Raw genomic sequence first — 17,495 nt, forward strand, 5'->3', positions numbered from 1 at the left:
ACTCACGCTCCGTCTGCCGATCGTGCGTCGACAAGAGCACCCTGGCATTCTTGCGGTAATGTCCCTGTCTTCTGTTTCTCTCCGTCTCTCTTTTTCTCGCTTTGCTCCCTTTGCTATCTCCCTTCAGTAGGAACACTTTATTTCTTTTATCAAAAAAAACAGTTCTCAGATATAATATTGCCACGTTTGCAGTTTATTTTTGTCGGAGAAATCTATCAAAAAAGAATCCTTCCCTACTCCCCCTTTTATTGCAGAACAGGACAAATGGCTTGAATACTTCTATGTCTTTGCAAGAAATACTTTATCTGAGACAGTTTAGGACTGCATTTGCCGTTTTCTTATCAGCACTTCAGTCATTCTGCATCTAATTAATGTAGCTGTGCTTTCTTCTCTGACGTTTTTTAACTGATGAACTTCCAACTTCTGGAATAATTTTTTATTAGTCACAAAGATTGGAACTTTGTACTGCTTAATTTAATTTCCTTTCTACCTCAGTTGCCTGTCTACCACAGGCTGCTTAAGGTCTTTCTGTATCATTCTAGTCCTCCAAAAAATTCAAGCTCTTTTCTCCTTTGTAAAGATTCATTAGGACATTTCTGCTTGCTATTTGTGAAAATGTAAATGAAATCTTCTTTGTAAACATAAATAACTCTATCCCATACTTGCTTTTTACTAGGTTTTTACCTACTCTACAATCCCTCTACAATTCTTCATTACTGACATTGCATTTATTAATAAATTTCCTAAGTGATGTCATAGTAAATATTATGTGTCATAGTCAACAAACTTTCCCCACTGACAGACTAGATTAATTTCATGTTTTTAATCTAAACAACAGGTTATCACTACATTTCACAATCTATCTTAAGAAATTACAGAAAGTACATATCCACAATTTTAATTTATCTGTACTTAATTAAAAATTATTTCCTTATTTGTAGTCAGTTCAAAGTAATGAGGATTTAGTTACCAGCAGAACAATAAAAGAATGCAAGCTTTTATGCACTTTCAGAAAATTGAGAGATTATTTTTTAGGACTGAGTCCTAAGTTCTCTGTCTTTCTTAATTCTGTCAAATTTCCATTTCACATGTATCAGTATAATTCTTACTTAATACTAGTTTTACAAATAACATGCTAGTTTTAATACTAATCCTAGAATTCAAGTCTGGATATCTAGATGAGTATTTCCTTGTTACATAATTATTATCATGGCGTTCTCTTGTGACAAACTGTAATTCCTAAGCCTCTGCTTCTTGGCTCACAAGTTTCAGGAGACAGCATTAATATGGAAACACAGAGAGAATCAAAATATGACACTTTCACAGAAGTTTCAAGAAAATCTGTCTTAGTTTCCCTTGCTAATAACATACATATTTTTTGAGAAGAGAAGGAAAACACTCTAAAATTAAAAAAAGAACTGTTTTTTTCTCTAAATCCGAGACCGGAATGCAATAGTTGGAGCTTCTTTTCCTTTTTATATTTGGCTTTTTCAGCCATTTAGATGTCATAGAGACATCATGTTCATGTCTGATTTGAGAAGGACTTTAGGTATTTGGAAGTAAGAAGAATGACAGTCTTTGGTTTGCAATTTACAAAAATAGTAAATTAGAACTTTATCAACAGATGCACTCTTCTATTTTCTCTTCATTAAAAAGCAAACAAAGAAATGTGGCTTCAAAATAAGATGGAAATCACTTAGCTACAATAGTTATAATTATAAAAGAGTATCACATTTGATACCTAATTTTTTTTTTCAACTCATTGTAACACATGAAGCATAAGTTTGCTTTTTCTGTTTTGCTTGGTTTTGGCAGGGAATGTAAGGGATTTTTTTTCATTACTCCATTCATACATTGTAGAATAAATGTAACTCAATCAAGTGATGAACAGTGCTGAGAATCAAAATAAGCAAGGTGTCCCAAGTTATGAATATTGTTTCACCCTATATCCTTCAGCAAGATGGCCATTTTGAAGAGGGGCCTGAGGCTTTTAGAATGACATCAAATCTACTCCCTTTTCTAGATTCCAACCAACTTTTCTTCTCATAGTATATGCATTGCAATGACATCTTGATTTTTTTCTTAATCTTTTAAGTTTTAATCAGGAGATATGATGAATTAATCTTTAAAAAAATAGAAATATATGTATTTTCAAAAAGCAAGATGTCTGACTGTATCTAATTAAATTGCTTTCATAATCCTATGCAGACCAGCTACACAGCAATGTGTGGATATGGCTGAAGATTAAATTAATCCCTGCTTACACATACCACATAATTCTATCTGCTTCCCCTGAGGGAGAGTGTGGAGAATTTCAGAAGCGTGAGCAAGCATGCTAATTTTAACAACAACAATGAAGATTTAATTAATAAATGTTCCGTGTAACAATAATACTGAGAGAAAAGGCTTCAAGTACAATTCAGAAATCACTTCTTCCTCTCAGCCAGACAAGCAGTTCAGCTTGAATATCTTCATTTCAGACACTCTTCTGGGATCTGAATCAATCTACACAGCCATCTTTTTCCCTCCATAGGCACATAAAAGGACACAAGTCAAAGCCCTCTGTGAGTAATCCCTGCCAGTAATGCCAGTGAATTCTCTGACATCCCCCTGTCTAGCAGCTGTTGTTGCTAACAGACAGAAAATCTGGGAGCAAAATGCCCAAACACTCATATGTGTTCCTTGTTCTTGTCCTGCCAAATATCACAGAATGAGAGAAAGGCCTGAGTTGGAAGGGACCTTATAAAGACCATCTCATTCCAATCCCACTATGTTGGGCAGGGACATCTTCCACTTGATTAGAATGCTCAGAGTTCCATCCAGCTGGCCTTGAACAATCCCACAGATACCACAACACCTCTGGGAAACCTGTTGCCACAGTAAAGAATTTCTTCCTAAAATCAAATCTAAATTTATTGTCTGTCAGTTTTAAGCCATTTCTCCTTGTCTTGTCACTGCATGTAAAAAGTCTCTCTCCATGTTTCTTGGAGATTCCCTTCAGATTCTGGAAGGACACAGTTACGTCCCTCAGAAGCCTTCTGTATTCCAAGATGAACAGTCTCTGAGTCTTTCCCCATAACAGAGATGCCCCATCTCTCTGATCACCTTAGTGCCTCCTCTGGACTCTCTCCAGCAGCTCCATGCCCTTCCTGTGCTGGGGCCCCAGGGCTGGAGGCAGCTCTGCAAGTGGGGTCTCACCAGAGCAGGGCAGAGGGGCAGAATCCCCTCCCTGCCCTGCTACCCACGGGGCTCTGGATGTAGCCCAGGACACACTTGGCTGTCTGGGCTGGCAGTGCCCATGGCTGGCTCATGTCCAGCTCTCACCCCCAGCACCCCCAAATCCTCCTGGGCAGGGCTGCTCTCGATCCGTTCATCCCCAGCCTGGGCTGGCACCAGGGGTTGCCCTGACTCAGGTGCAGCACCAGCACCTGGCCTTGTTAAACCTCAGGAGATTCCCATGGGCCACTTCTTGAACTTGTCCAGATACCTCTGGATGGCATCCTGTCCCTCAGGAGTGTCAACTGCACCACTCAGCTTGGTGTCATCTGAAAACTTGGTCACTTCATCTGTGCTATTGATGAAGATATTAAACAATACTGGGCCCAGCACAGACCCCCGAGGGACATCACTTGTCACTGATACACATCAAGACTCTGAGCCACTGACCACCGCCCCCCAGATATAATATAGGCAGCTTTAAGAGAAATTATGAAAACTGATTTTATTCTTACCTCCATGTTTAATCACCTGGATACCTGGTATTTACCATCTCAAATCTGTGCCTCTGTAAAAACAATACTCAGAATTCTGGAGAGAAATGTTCAAACAATAGTCTAATTCTTTCTCAAAATTTTACAAGACAGGGAATATAGATGTAGCCTGTAAAAGTAAAATAAACCCAAAGACATGAAGCTATGGAAATCCTTAAATAAACACAAACCTTAATTCTGTTTAAATAAATGTCATAAAGTAATGACACAATTCTCATTAATGCATAATGATATTTGTGTTCCCAGACTAAATTCAACTGGATTTCAATATTAAATTAATTTTCTCTCTGTGAGGGTAACAATGAAAGGATTTAAACTGTGTGTGATGTCTTTCAAGGCTGTCTTTTAGAGTCCATAAACAGACTAAGTCAATGTTGGTGAGATGTCCCCTTGTGTGGCTTGCTGGCATGCAGAAGTTGGCAGGGAAGAGACTAATATTTCCTGGATATACAGCTTCAGTTGCAAGGGAACCTTGACAAAAGAAAATAATTCTGTTCTCACCTATGGTGGATGAGGTATCTCTTCTCCAGAGCAGAAAGAGAATAAGAATAATAAACTGTTAGTTAAAGGTTAGTTCCTCTTTGAAAGATGGAATTTCCTATCAAAAAAGTCAGAATATAGCAGTGTTTCATAATCTTCCTGTTTAATTTAGAAGTCAAAGTGGAGGTACCTTCTTGATTATGTCATGATTTAGACTACAAAAAGTCTTTGTGGCTTTTGTGCAGGCTGTAAAAAGTTTGCTGGTAAATTCCTATGTGCAACTGAATTAAATGAATTACTAAATTAAAGTGATATGAAAATAAAATATGCCATCACCTTGAGGAGGAGACATTGTGCTAAGCTCATACAAAATACAAAATTTCAGCCTAGTATTCTAACACCTCACAATATATTTTTTCAAGATGTTTAGTAATGTTTCAGAATTCTCAGCAGAGGATGACTGAAAAAAACTGAAGTATATGGAGGTCAGACAGCTAAGGTGCAGGGCATAGTAAAACACATATGGATGAGAGTTCTGTGTTTATGCATATAGCTGTTACTTCTAGGGCTGGCATGCAGCAACATCCAAGGATCCGGACAGTGATATCTCTTTTTGGATGCTTCTCAGATTCCTTATGATGCCCTTTGCAATGTATGAATAAAACTACACACAGTTCCACACCCAGTAGCTCAACACCACAGAGCAAAGATTGACAAGGACTAAACAATAACCAATGGGAGCAATAAGCACAGTATCAGTAACATTCTATTAATGCAGCTAAGAGCCATAAGGTAACTCAAGGACTGACATGACTCTGCCACACCTGGCACCTTAACTCTTCCGCAATGTGTACTGGTGCTTACAAGGTTTGGTTTTTCCCTTTTCCCTCTGTGGAATTTTCCCCATTGTCATGCTAAGATACCTGTTGACTGGGCCCTAGTGGCTGGGGTAAGGGGGTGGGGGGTGGGGGGGGGCGTGTTGGGGAAGAGGGAAACCCTGCAATATCCAAAAAATCCAGAAGAGCAGACGGAAGGCTCTAGCTCTCCCCATTTCCCCTGCAGAGTTTGGACGAGAAGGATGATCACTGCCTCTGCCCGACTTCCGCCATCCAGTGCCAGGAGCCATCCTCACTGCTGTCAGACCCTGCACTGCTGCCTTCTCGCTGTGAACTACCACCATCCAGCACTCTGCTGAGCATCAGGACCCACACCGTGAGTGGAGGGCTCTCTCCATCTCTCTCTCCCCCTGGGACAGCGCTGCCATCACCCCCAGCCCTCCTGCAGCTCTGCGGGACCCGCCCGCCCCCAGCACCGGGAACTGCAGCTCAGGGAAAAGGTGCCTGCAGCCAGAAAGGACTGGGACTGAGTTACTGTTCTGTTTGGTGATAATTTCATAGCTGTTGTTGTTCTTGTTTGTCTTGTTAGATATACTAGTAACGTACTGTTATTCCTATCCCCATATCTTTGCCTGAGCCCTCCCTTAATTCCAAAATTATAACAATTTGGAGGGAGAGGGGATTACACTTTCCATTTCAAAGAGAGGCTTCTGCCTTTCTTAGCAAATATCTTATCTTTCAAACCAGGACAACTGGTTATCTCAGAGGGCTTTGATCTTCTAAACTCACATTCTTGTCTCATATGTTTATGGTTTTCTGTCTGTACTTGTTCCCTACTTCTGCTAGTTCTAGTACTGTGCAGTGCAGGCTGGCTATGTAAAAGTCTGATTTAGGTTCTCTCTTTTACAGAGGGAGAATACAGGGAAGAAGAGAAGAGAGATTTTGCCAGACTGGGTTCTCAATATTCATAGCACATGTTAAGTCTCTGTACTGGATGTCCATGCCCAGGCCCTGGTAGCAGTGGTGCCTCCTATAAGAAGATCAGGACTGCACCTGTGCTGGATACAGCTGGCTCCTGCTCATTCCAATGGACCCATTGCATGGCAAAGCTGAGTCCCTCAGTCAGAATGGTGGTACCTCTGGGAAAGTACATTTATGAAATAACAGGAACATTGCACATCAGAAAGAGAAGGGAGGGGTGGAGGAAAGTGAGAGAAACTACTGTGAGGACAGTAAGTCAGAGAAGGAAGGGGAAGAGGTGCTGCAGGTGCTGATGCAGAGAATTCCTCATAGCCTATGGAGAGAATCATGCAAGAGCAGAGACCCATCCTTGCAGACACTGGAGGACCAACTTAGAAGCATTATCCAGAGGAACCACAGCTCTTGGAAAGGACCTGGACAGGAGCAAGGCAAAGCATGAGGAGGAAGGACAAGCAGAGAGGAGTTGTTCTGGGCTGACACCAAACCCTTCCCCCTACACCAAGGATGAGATGGCAAAGTAGTGAATGAGGGAGAAACAGTGAACTTGAGCAGAAGGAGTAGAGAGAGGTGTATTAGATTTTTCTCTTTGTTTCTCACCACTGAACTCTAGTTTAGTTGACATAAAAATTATTTTTCTTCAAGTCATGTCCAGTTTTCCCAGGATAGAAAGTGGTAAGTTATCTCCTTGTCTATATTTGACACACAAGCATTTTCTTCTTTTGGCTTTGCATTTCCTGTTGAGGTGGGGGAATGAGAGGGTGGCTGGGTGGGGGAGCTGGAAGTCAGACCACCATAGTCCCTCAACTCTAAAACCTCTATTGTGTGAACAGATGACAAGTGAGTAATATCAGTAAGAAAATGTAATAGTAGGTGACTTGCAAAAGAAGCACTGATGTCTAAGTACTTGAGACTGGGCAGAGGGAGCCCCTCTGGTTTTTGGGAGTTTCTCTCGGAGAGAGGGACAGAAGCACCTGTTGTGGGTTGGTTCTTTCCTTTTTCCCTCTGTGGAATTTTCCCCATTGTCATGCTAAGATACCTGTTGACTGGGCCCTAGTGACAAGGGAGAGGGGAGAGAGGCGAGAAACCCAGCAAGATTCAAAACAGCCAGAAGAGGAAACAGAAAGGTTTGGGTCAGCCCATTTTCCCCGTGGAGTTTGGACGAGAAGGACGATCACTGCCTCTGCCCGACCTCGGCCACTCCAGCGCCAGGAGTCATTCTCACTGCTGTCAGACCCTGCACTGCTGCCTTCTCGTTGTGAACTACCATCATCCAGCACTCTGCTGAGCACTAGGACCGACACCGTGAGCAGAGAGCTCTCTCCATCTCTCTCCCCCTGGGACAGCGCTGCCATCACCCCCAGCCCTCCTGCAGCTCTGCGGGACCTGCCTGCCCCCAGCACCAGGAACTGCAGCTCAGGGAAAAGGTGCCTGCAGCCAGAAAGGACTGGGACTGAGTTACTGTTCTCTTTGTGGGTAATTTCATAGCTGTTGTTGTTCTTGTTTGTCTTGTTAGTTCTACTAGTAAAGAACTGTTATTCCTATCCCCATATCTTTGCCTGACAGCTCCCTTAATTTCAAAATCATAATAATCTGTAGGAAGGAAGGATCAAATTTTTCAGTTCAAAGGGAGGCTTCTGCTTTCCTTAGCAAGCATGTCTTTCAAACTAGGACAGCACCACAAGATTAGAAGCAGGTGGTGGGGGTGGGTAGTTGCTCTCTCTCACTCGCTCTTGGCTGAGGAGGAGGAAGGTCACTGCTACCACTGGCCCAGCCAGAGCTGCCTCTCCTTCTGCTGCTGGACCCCACACCCCTGCTTTGCTAGGACACCCTGCCACTTCAGCTTGCTGCTTCCAAAAATCCTGCTGGGGCATCAGGACCGACACTGTCCCAGGGTTCATGAATCAAATCCTCTCTTTTCCATCCCTTCCCGTCTTGAGCTCCAGGACCAACACTGTCCCAGGGTTGGTGAACCAAATCCTCTCTTTTCCATCCCTTCCCGTCTGAGCACCAGCACTGACACTGTCCCAGGGTTCATGAACCAAATCCTCTCTTTTCCATCCCTTCCCGTCTGGGCCCAGCCGCCATCACCGCGTGCTCCCCGAGCCCGCCCCACAGCGCCCCCTGCAGCCGCGCGGGGATCATCGCACCTGCCCCGCCCACCGGGAGCCACCAGCGCTCCCTGCCGGCTGTGACGGGAACTGCACCAAAGGGGAAAGAGCCCGCGGCCGACAGGGCTGAACTGGGTTCCTGTTCTGTTTGGTGATAATTACATTGCTGGTGTTGGTTTGTTTGCCTTGTTGTACATACTAGTAAAGAACTGTTATTCCTATCCTCATATCTCTGCCTGAGAGCCCCTTAATTTCAATATCATAATAATCGGAGGGAGGGGGCATACATTCTACATTCCAAGGGAGGTTTCTGCCTTCCCTAGAAAACACCTGTCAAACCAAGACATCAGATGACAAAACTTCCAGGATCATACTTGTAGAAGTAGGGGCTGGGGTTTTTTTTCAGATGTCAAATCACCATGAATTCCACTGCGACTGAATTTTACTGTAATCTTTTACTGTAATTACATTACCTCACTGGTTGTCCTAAAAGCTCCAAGTTAATAAAATTCACATATTCCTGATTATATAATATTTAGACTTTAAACAGGTTCTAAGTACTCCAAGCTCAATCAGAAAGCAGATCACTACACATTTTGTGTAGACTACCTAAGTTATTAAATTATGTGGTTCAAAACATTTAAAATAATTTTAAACTTGTTTTCCTTCTTCTAATGAAAAGAAAACTTCTGGTTTCTTTTCACCTGGCACTTTCGTCACTTCTTGTAGAATGCCAACAGAAACACATCCAGAAGCAACCTTGTATACACAATTTCACAGAAAGCTGTGCCACACAAGTATATGGACATAGTTCACCCTTGGACTAAATATAATTGTCTCTGCTGTCAAGATATTAACCTTAATTTATAGTAATAACCACAGTAACAGAACCACTTCCTAAATGAGCCAAGAGTGGAAATAGAACTTAAACCTTTTGTGGTAGTGGTGGTGGCCTTGCATAAGGTAGTTTCTGGCCCATGGAAGACACACACAATGAGATAGATACAGGCATGAACATAGGCATGACCTCAGACAAACAGAAATTTGCCTTGTATTAAGTATTGTAAACTATTCTTTAAACTAAACGGAGATAACTTCTACCTGAGAAATTTGAGGATGAATACATTTAAATTTAATTTAATCTGCTAATTGGCACTAGTTGTCCATGAAAAAGAGAGTTATTTGCTAAGTTTGTTCCTTACCGAACACTATGTTACCATGAAAATTTCCTCTGGGAAAACGAAAAACAAGGAAGACAAAATCAACAATAATACATTAAAGACGACTTAGTCTTTTAAACATTAAGGGCCAGGAATAGTGTCTTTCCTTATGGATTTATTTACATTTGTCCAGCAGCCCTTTGGATTATGTGTCCAGACCAGGAAACTTCACCAAACCTGGAGACCACTGTGGAGCACACTCTCATTTGGCTACAGTGAGCACTCAGAGTATCAGACCAGTGGAGCAGAGGGACCTGGGACTGGGAAGCACTCTTGAGTCCACAGCTCAGACCTAGGTCAGTGAATCACTACTGGCCTGCACTCTGCTGCAGCTGATCCCAAGCAGCTGCCATGGGGAAAACAAGGTGTTACTTGAAAACTTAAAACTGATCAATATTTTGACTTTGTTAAACTAAAAGGGTATTAGTTAAAGTAGTTTTCCTAGTTGTTTCAAATATATGTATGGTAAATATTTTGTAGTGTTGTGTGTTGTGACATGATTTGACATCATTATTTGAATTTTCATATAGTAATGACTTGAGTTACCTTCCAATACAGAAATTTTCCATTTCTATACACAGTATATGTGATTTTGTAAGCTTTCCAAGATTAAACTAACACATTTGCTGTTTATTACTTATAGATAAACTTACTTTCCTCTCTTCACTAGCTCTCTGTTCCTAAGAGGATGCTGGCATGGCAAATCAAAGCAACAGTCAGCATCTAGGAAGCTGTTTCATATTTCAGAAGGAATAACAGCTTGAGAACTTAGGTCACTGTTTTTTCAGTGACATATCTGAGATTCCTTAGTACAGTCTTGATTAACTAACCTGTTATTTAACTGATTAAGAAAATCTATACTAAAAGCCACTATCTAGGTTGCAAGCAAATACATGCTCAGAAATTGAAGATCAATAAAGCTGCTCTTGCATTAACGTTAATCTTAAAAAAACAGCTACTTGCTCTATTTACTGAAGCCTGCTCTCTTGCTTATAGGGTCATGAGAGTCCTAAGCCATTCTCTTTTTCCAGAGCAGAGCAGCTGTACTGAGGGTCATGGAAATAGGATGGTAGTACTGCAGTTGCTCCACATTAAGTCACAGTATTTCCTGCACTCCTATACTATCACTATTAAAAGAGCAATGATTGTAATGGGTAACATCTGTAGCTTCATCTGTTCTCAGAGCTTGAAAAAGCTACTATTTTGTATTTGTGGCTTGTGTCAAGAAAGTAGAAGTTGTATAAATATCTTGCAGGTGTTTAGACCAGCCAATAGATATTGCCCCCAAACAGAACTTTGGAAATTTCTTAGGAAGTCAAAAAGTGGTACTGCCACAGAATTAATTATCTCATCAGCCTACACAGTTTCAAATGTTGTAACTTACCTGTGTAACTCACTGCATTTCTCATCTGCCTTAAAATCACTGCACAGAAAATACAGGTCAATCAAAATAAATGGTCATGATTTTCCAGTTTTAAAGTCAGTCTCGTAACTTGTTTATGAAGAAAATTTACGCTTGAATATTCAACCTCTTTCAATGATAATAACCCTCCTTAGAAGCAACGTTAATAGTAACAGGTTGTTTTAGAGCTTGCTCCACACCAAAACCACAAACACTTAAAGGTTTCTTTTGAGTCTGGAGCACTACTGTCAAAACCAAAATTATATTTACTACAAGACAGAGAAGAAAGAAAAAAGCATGACTGGAAAACTCTCTGCTGTAGAAAAATTATTGAAGAAATGCAATGATATCTGTATTGAACACTGTCTCAAGATGAATCATAAAAAAAGGCAGTTTTTGATTTGAAAATTTAAATTTTAATTCCTAGGTAAGGTAATATATATGGTCCAGTCAAATAAGTCTTGTGTCAACCATGTGTCTATATTTTCCTACTTTAGGGAAACTATTTTAGTGGTTCATAGATGTATAACCATGTTCAGAGGCATAAATGAAATAGGTTCACTTAGAAATCTGAGTGCAGATTAGAATCTCCACCATCAGTGAACTTAAATGTTGTTGTTTGATTTGCTTATTCCTATTGCTGAAGCATTATGGAACTGATATTGACAGAGTAACTTTGTAGATAATGTAGATCATATTCCTTTGCATCATTCCTTATAGCATTCCAGATGTTAGTCTTTGACACTCACAAGCAAGTACATGTGTGTTTCTGAAGGAATGTGCTGAAATCCAAGAGCCAAGAACACCACCTATGTGGAAACAAGCATACAGGAGCCAGAAAATAAGGACAGAGTTTGCTGTTAGCTTCAAAATGGTGGAAGGAAAAAAATACTGGCAAATTCTCATCATGCCCATTCAGACATGCTGTGAGAAGGGTCTAGTAACTAGGTGAAGTAACTATGACCAGGAAAAAAAATAGAATGTTCTTGGATGTCTATTGATCCTGATTTTGCTGATTTACACCCAGCATACTGCCAAAGTACAAATATAGCATCTGGAGTCACTAGAAATCAAACTGTCAAATCATTCATGTGTTACACAACTGTCAGGTCTCTAGAATAGCCATTATCATAGTGCAAAGTATTATATTTAGGCTACTTCACCTTCAGTTTACTTCAGAACACTTTTAATGAATAAAAATGCAATTGCAATTATTTCACATTGTGCTAAAAAGAATTCTTCTGAAGGAAGGAAAGAAATAAAAGCTTTAAAATACAATAATGGTTTTTTTCCCTTTCTGTGGAAACACTATCAGCTTAAGACAACTTAAGGGAAATTTTTTTCCTTTGCTTGCTAACATATGACAACTAATATTTTACTATAGGTTTTTCAAATTGCTGAATGGAATTATTTCTGATCAGATGCTTATGTGATTACAGGGTGAATCAGGAAAGGTGTCTTTTCTGGTTTTAACAACTGTAGGAACAGAAGAGATCTTCTGTGTTCTCATGCAGCCATGTTGTTCATGCAAACAGAAAAAGTGTGGGCTGAATGAAAAACAAATTGACATGTATTTATGAACATCATTATTTACAGTTTGACATTATATTACAGAACCCAAAATGGTTGTATAAACAAAGTCACAGAATAACCCAACTAAGTTCACTGTTGTATTAAAGCAGCAAGACTTACTGGTGTTACAGATTAACTTTTTTTTTTTTTGTGAATGGTTTCAAATTTAATACTGATAATCAATATTTTTTTTCCTACTGCTACCCTTCAAAATTCATTGACAGTGTCTGTAATATGCTAAAATATGATTTTAGGAGAAAAGAAGTATTTCACTTACCTGGTTATGTCTTCTCTGTTAAATACACAGAAATTTACTTTTAAATGATTATAATTTGAAAATATATTGCTGGCTAAATAGCATCTCACCTGTAGAATTAATATTCCCAAATAAACACAAGAGCTATAGAAAGATTCAAAGACAGAATACCTTGCAGAGCAAAAGAGTACGTTAAGCTTTAAAACACAGTGAGCTGTGGGTAAAGATGGAGGGGGAAACAGAATGGGAGGAGCTAAACAGGGAAGGAAAAAAATTCAGCAGATTGTAGAAACGTCCATGTGTTAAAAAGAAGATTACATGGAAAAGCTGAAAATTTGAAGTCAAAGTACAAAGTTACATTACTGTGTTTATGCCAATAATTCTGAAGGCAGTCACAGGGAATAATCTATTTTCCTTCTTCTATGCAGAAAAAACATATTTGTTGTCATGAAAGATTTACAGTTCTCTTAAGAACCAGTTGTAAAAACTGCAGACAGCTGAAATGCTAAACCACTTTTTTCAGTGGAGACTACCAAGTTTAACAGGAAGAACAAAAAGGAGGAATATATTATGTGATATATTCCCCCCCACACACACGTCTGGGACATATTTTTGAAAATATAGCTGTGTGAAATTGTTCCTTGAGACAGCTTTGCAATACTGATGAGAATTTCAAAACTGAGGATAAAACCCCACTCATTTTCCATTCCTTGAGATGGTGATGTTAGAATACAAACATTCCCATTCTGAATTACACACACAGCTCACCTAGAACCATATGCTGTGCCAGATAATGACCCTGGGTGCCTTTGCTGATGGTATGAAAACCCTGTACAAAGTTAATTTGCTAGAATATGCATCTAATGAAAGTTCCACCCCCTACATGAAGAAGAGAAAATTGACTTGCTTCCCTAACTGTGGGACTTAATTCCACCTACATGCCCCCTTTTTAGGTCAAATTAATTCTAAATCATTACTTGCAGAATTGAACAGTATTAATTAGGTAATAGCATTGCTAAAAAACAGTATTCATTCTGCCCATGGTGTAGGCCATGGTGAGACAACTGTGCCCCTACAGCCCATGGAGGAGCCCACACCAGAGCAGCTGGACACCTAAAAAGAAGGCTCTGAATCCATGAAAAGCCCATGCTGGAACAGGGTCCTGGCAGGGACCTGCTGATCCATGAAGAGAGGAGCGACACTGGAGCAAACTTCGTGGTAGGAGTTGTAACCCTGTGGGGTCCTAAGCTGGAGCAGGCTGCTCCTGAAGGACTGCACACTGTGGAAAGGGAGCCACGTGAAGCAGTACATGGAGAACAGCCATGAGCTGTACATGGGCTACAGCCCGTGTGGAGGACTCACACTGGAGAAGTCCATGAACTGTCTCCTGTGGGAAGGACTCCACACTGGAGCAGTGAAAGGACTCCTCTCCTTGAGCAGCAGCAGAAGCAATGTGTAATGAACTGACCATAAGCCCCATTCCCATCTCCCATGCCTCTAGAGGGGAGAAAGTAAAGCCTGGGAAGGAGGGAGGGGGAGGGGGGGAGGTGTTTTTAAGTTTTTTTTTTTTTTTAACATTTTATTATTCTGCTTGGATTCTGTTTGATAATAAATTCCATTAATTTCCCCAACCCAATCATGTTTTGACCTTGATGATAGCAGGAGAGGGTTTTCCCTGTTCCTATCTTAAATCATCAGCCTCTCATTATATTTTCTCTCCTGTAAACTTGCAGAGGGGAGTGCTGGAAGAGCTCTGGTGGGAACCTGACATCCACACTGATCAGATGCAGAGGTTTATGTAACAGGTTGAAATATGGTGAGATTGGCAGTAGTATAAACAAAACAAGTCCAGGAAAGGGTATTCTGTTGTTTACATGAATTACAGTATCCAAGTCAACATTATTTGAAAGTCATATGTGGTAAAAATATCAACATCTGAATAATTTCTGAAAAATTCATTTACATATACTGTTTATAAATTATTTTCTGACCATTACAGATAGGAAGTTATCTTCTCTAAGTATAGAAACTGTTCTTTGGTCTACTCCATACTTTCATATTCTATGAAATTGCAAGGATCCCTGGAAATTATTGTGACTATTTTCTTCCAGCTTTCCAGGAAATTGGCATGGATTCTTCTACCACAGCAAACTCATCCCTAGACATAAGGCCAAAAAGCAGGAAGAGTACAATGAAGAGTATTTTAACTTATTAAAGCCAGGAGGCAAACAGATCCAGTGTGGCGTTACACACTGTGCAAAGTCAGAGCAGACTTCCAATGGGAGGAATTCTCTCTTGCTTTTCAGGCTTCATATTCACTAAATGTTGCTTGGATCAAAAAGACAATAAACTGGGGAAAGAAAACAGATCATGACTAGAGTCATGGGGAAATTCCTAATCCATTTGAATTGGGTCCCAGAAACACAGGGATAAATGGAGAAAACTTGAACAACACTTAGGAAACACTGAAGTCTGTTGAAGAAGGAAACACTCCACAGAACACAGAACATAATGAATCATCTGAGGTCAAAGAATCAGTGTGGCATTTTTACAGAGCCAAGTCCTAGATAAAAAACATGAAACTAATAGCCCAAGTGTAGCTACTAGAAGATAGAGAACTAAATTTGGCAAACTGCCCAGAACAGGCTATTCAAAGATTTCACCTCTTCAAGGCTATCATTTAGTAAGCATAACTCTAGAGAATTCAAATAGCACAAGAAAATACATGAGTGGCAAAAATCATGCAATGCTCAGAAACAGAATTCAGAAAAGGGCAGTATATGGATCTGCAAATGAACCACCAGCTTTACAATACACTCCAAACCACTACTAGAAAACGGTATCTGGAGAAAGACAAAAGGACTACAGTGAAATGCATCATTTTGCAAAACCCAGCAAAGTGTGCAGAGCATGGAGAAATCAGATAACAGGAATCCTATTAGTTTAAAAAAAATCTTCAGAACAGCTGCAAGCAGTGATGAAGCAGAACAAGGATTCTAGCAAATCTGGCACAGGTAAATACAGTATGTTTCCAGTGCTGAACTAGTGCTAAAAAAACCAACAAGCCAAAATGAAGCAAAACATAAAATGGGCTGGAGAAAAGAAACTGATGAAACTCAAGGCTCAAAGGTTTGTCCTTCTGAGGGGATTCTATGTCACATGCTTGAGAAAGAACATGTATTCAATTCATGACAGCACTGAGGAAAAAGCACCAATTACTGGATTCAAAACATGTCATCCACATGTTTTTGCAAGAGGCTGTTCTCACTGGCAGAACGAATTCTACAGCTGTGGAAGAGTTTAAAGAGCAATTGCTCTCAGAAGAAGCAAAACTCAGAAGCAAAGCAAAGCTGTCAGTAAAAGTATAGAATAGAGCTAAATGGGCCAAATTTTCTGCCCCCATGAAAATTCTTTTGACCTGTGGAAGGGGAATAAAAGACAATTTGGATAGGTTTGCTTCACTGGGAAGTACAGTGCAAGCACAAAAAGGAGAAAAGTTTTTTCAGTTATTGGTCACTCTAGTGAAGCAAAGGAAGAAAGCAACTAAGAAAAAAGAATGAAGCTTTGGCTTCTAGTATGCTGAAATATTGCTAAATAAAGGTGTGAAAAGACAAAACATTTGTACCATGGGTGAGTAGAAAATTCTGGAGCATATCTTCCTTGCCAAGTATTTTTCTAGATGTCATGAATTAGATAAGTTCTGGACAATGAAACAGAAAAACAAAGTTTGCATTTTCAGACTTTCAAAATTTCTTTTGAGGATTAGTTTCTGCAGGTAATGTCCAAGATAGGTCACAGGAAAATATAATATTTTTTTAATTTTGTAGAAGGCAGTAAAGTATACTAAACCTTAATTGTGAAGGAAAGAAAACATATTCCTCTAAGAAGACATAAATAAATAAAGAAACATAAATAAATACAGGACATTAGGGGGAAAAATATCTGAGGTTCTTGGACTAAGATAAACCTCAGATGTTATTTTATATAGCAAGGGGTTAACACAACAAACTAATACAGCAAAAGAGTACAGGAGGATCCCGCAAAACATCGACTTTTCTAGCACAGGCAAACAAAACCTAGAAGAGCTTGTTGGGAAGATAAACTTCATGTCCAGAGCAGTCATTTAAGAAGGATATAATAGAGAGATGTCTAATGAGCATGTTGTGCAACAGTCAGTCACAAAATTGAGCTGGTAGCTTAAAGAGATTTGCTGTTTTAGAGGACCCTGCAATAAAATAGGAACAGTCAGTAAGGAGAAAATCAGATTTCTACAGTGTCACTTAAGGCTCTTTGAAAACTATGTGGGTGCAAAAACATAGTGAACACATAAGTACAGGTTATAAAGCTTTTGAAGCGAAGCAACAGCAATGTAAATTCATTATGCACAATCAGAAAATAACACTCTGGCCTTCCCTAAAGTTTTGCAGATAATTTTGAAGATTATATCTGAGAAGCAAAAAATTAGAGTCTTTATATTTATAACTGCCAGTAAGGGCAAACTTGACATGGTAACCTTACGATGGAGAGCTAGCCAGTATTTTCAGCACTATTTTTTTTTAGTATTTTCAGTTCTCACAGAAGTAGAAATTAAAAAATCCCATGGGAAATTTTTACTACAGTGACTCCTGTGAGTTGTCTTTTAAAGAAAAGGGTTTGACACATGAACTCTTGTCAAGATACTGCAGCAATAAATTGCAGGCTAGTATTAGGAAGCCACTGAATTCACCTAGCAAACTTTTTCAGAGAACTGTAAGCAAAAGCACTAAGAATTAAACAGGATAAATGAAGATACATAATGAGGTGTAAAAGCAAATTAGAAATCACCATGGGATAATATCTCAGGAGTTATCAGTGTTTTCTTTGAAATTAT

The sequence above is a fragment of the Cinclus cinclus genome, chromosome Z, assembly GCF_963662255.1.
Source record: "Cinclus cinclus chromosome Z, bCinCin1.1, whole genome shotgun sequence".
In the NCBI taxonomy this organism is placed as follows: Eukaryota; Metazoa; Chordata; class Aves; order Passeriformes; family Cinclidae; genus Cinclus; species Cinclus cinclus.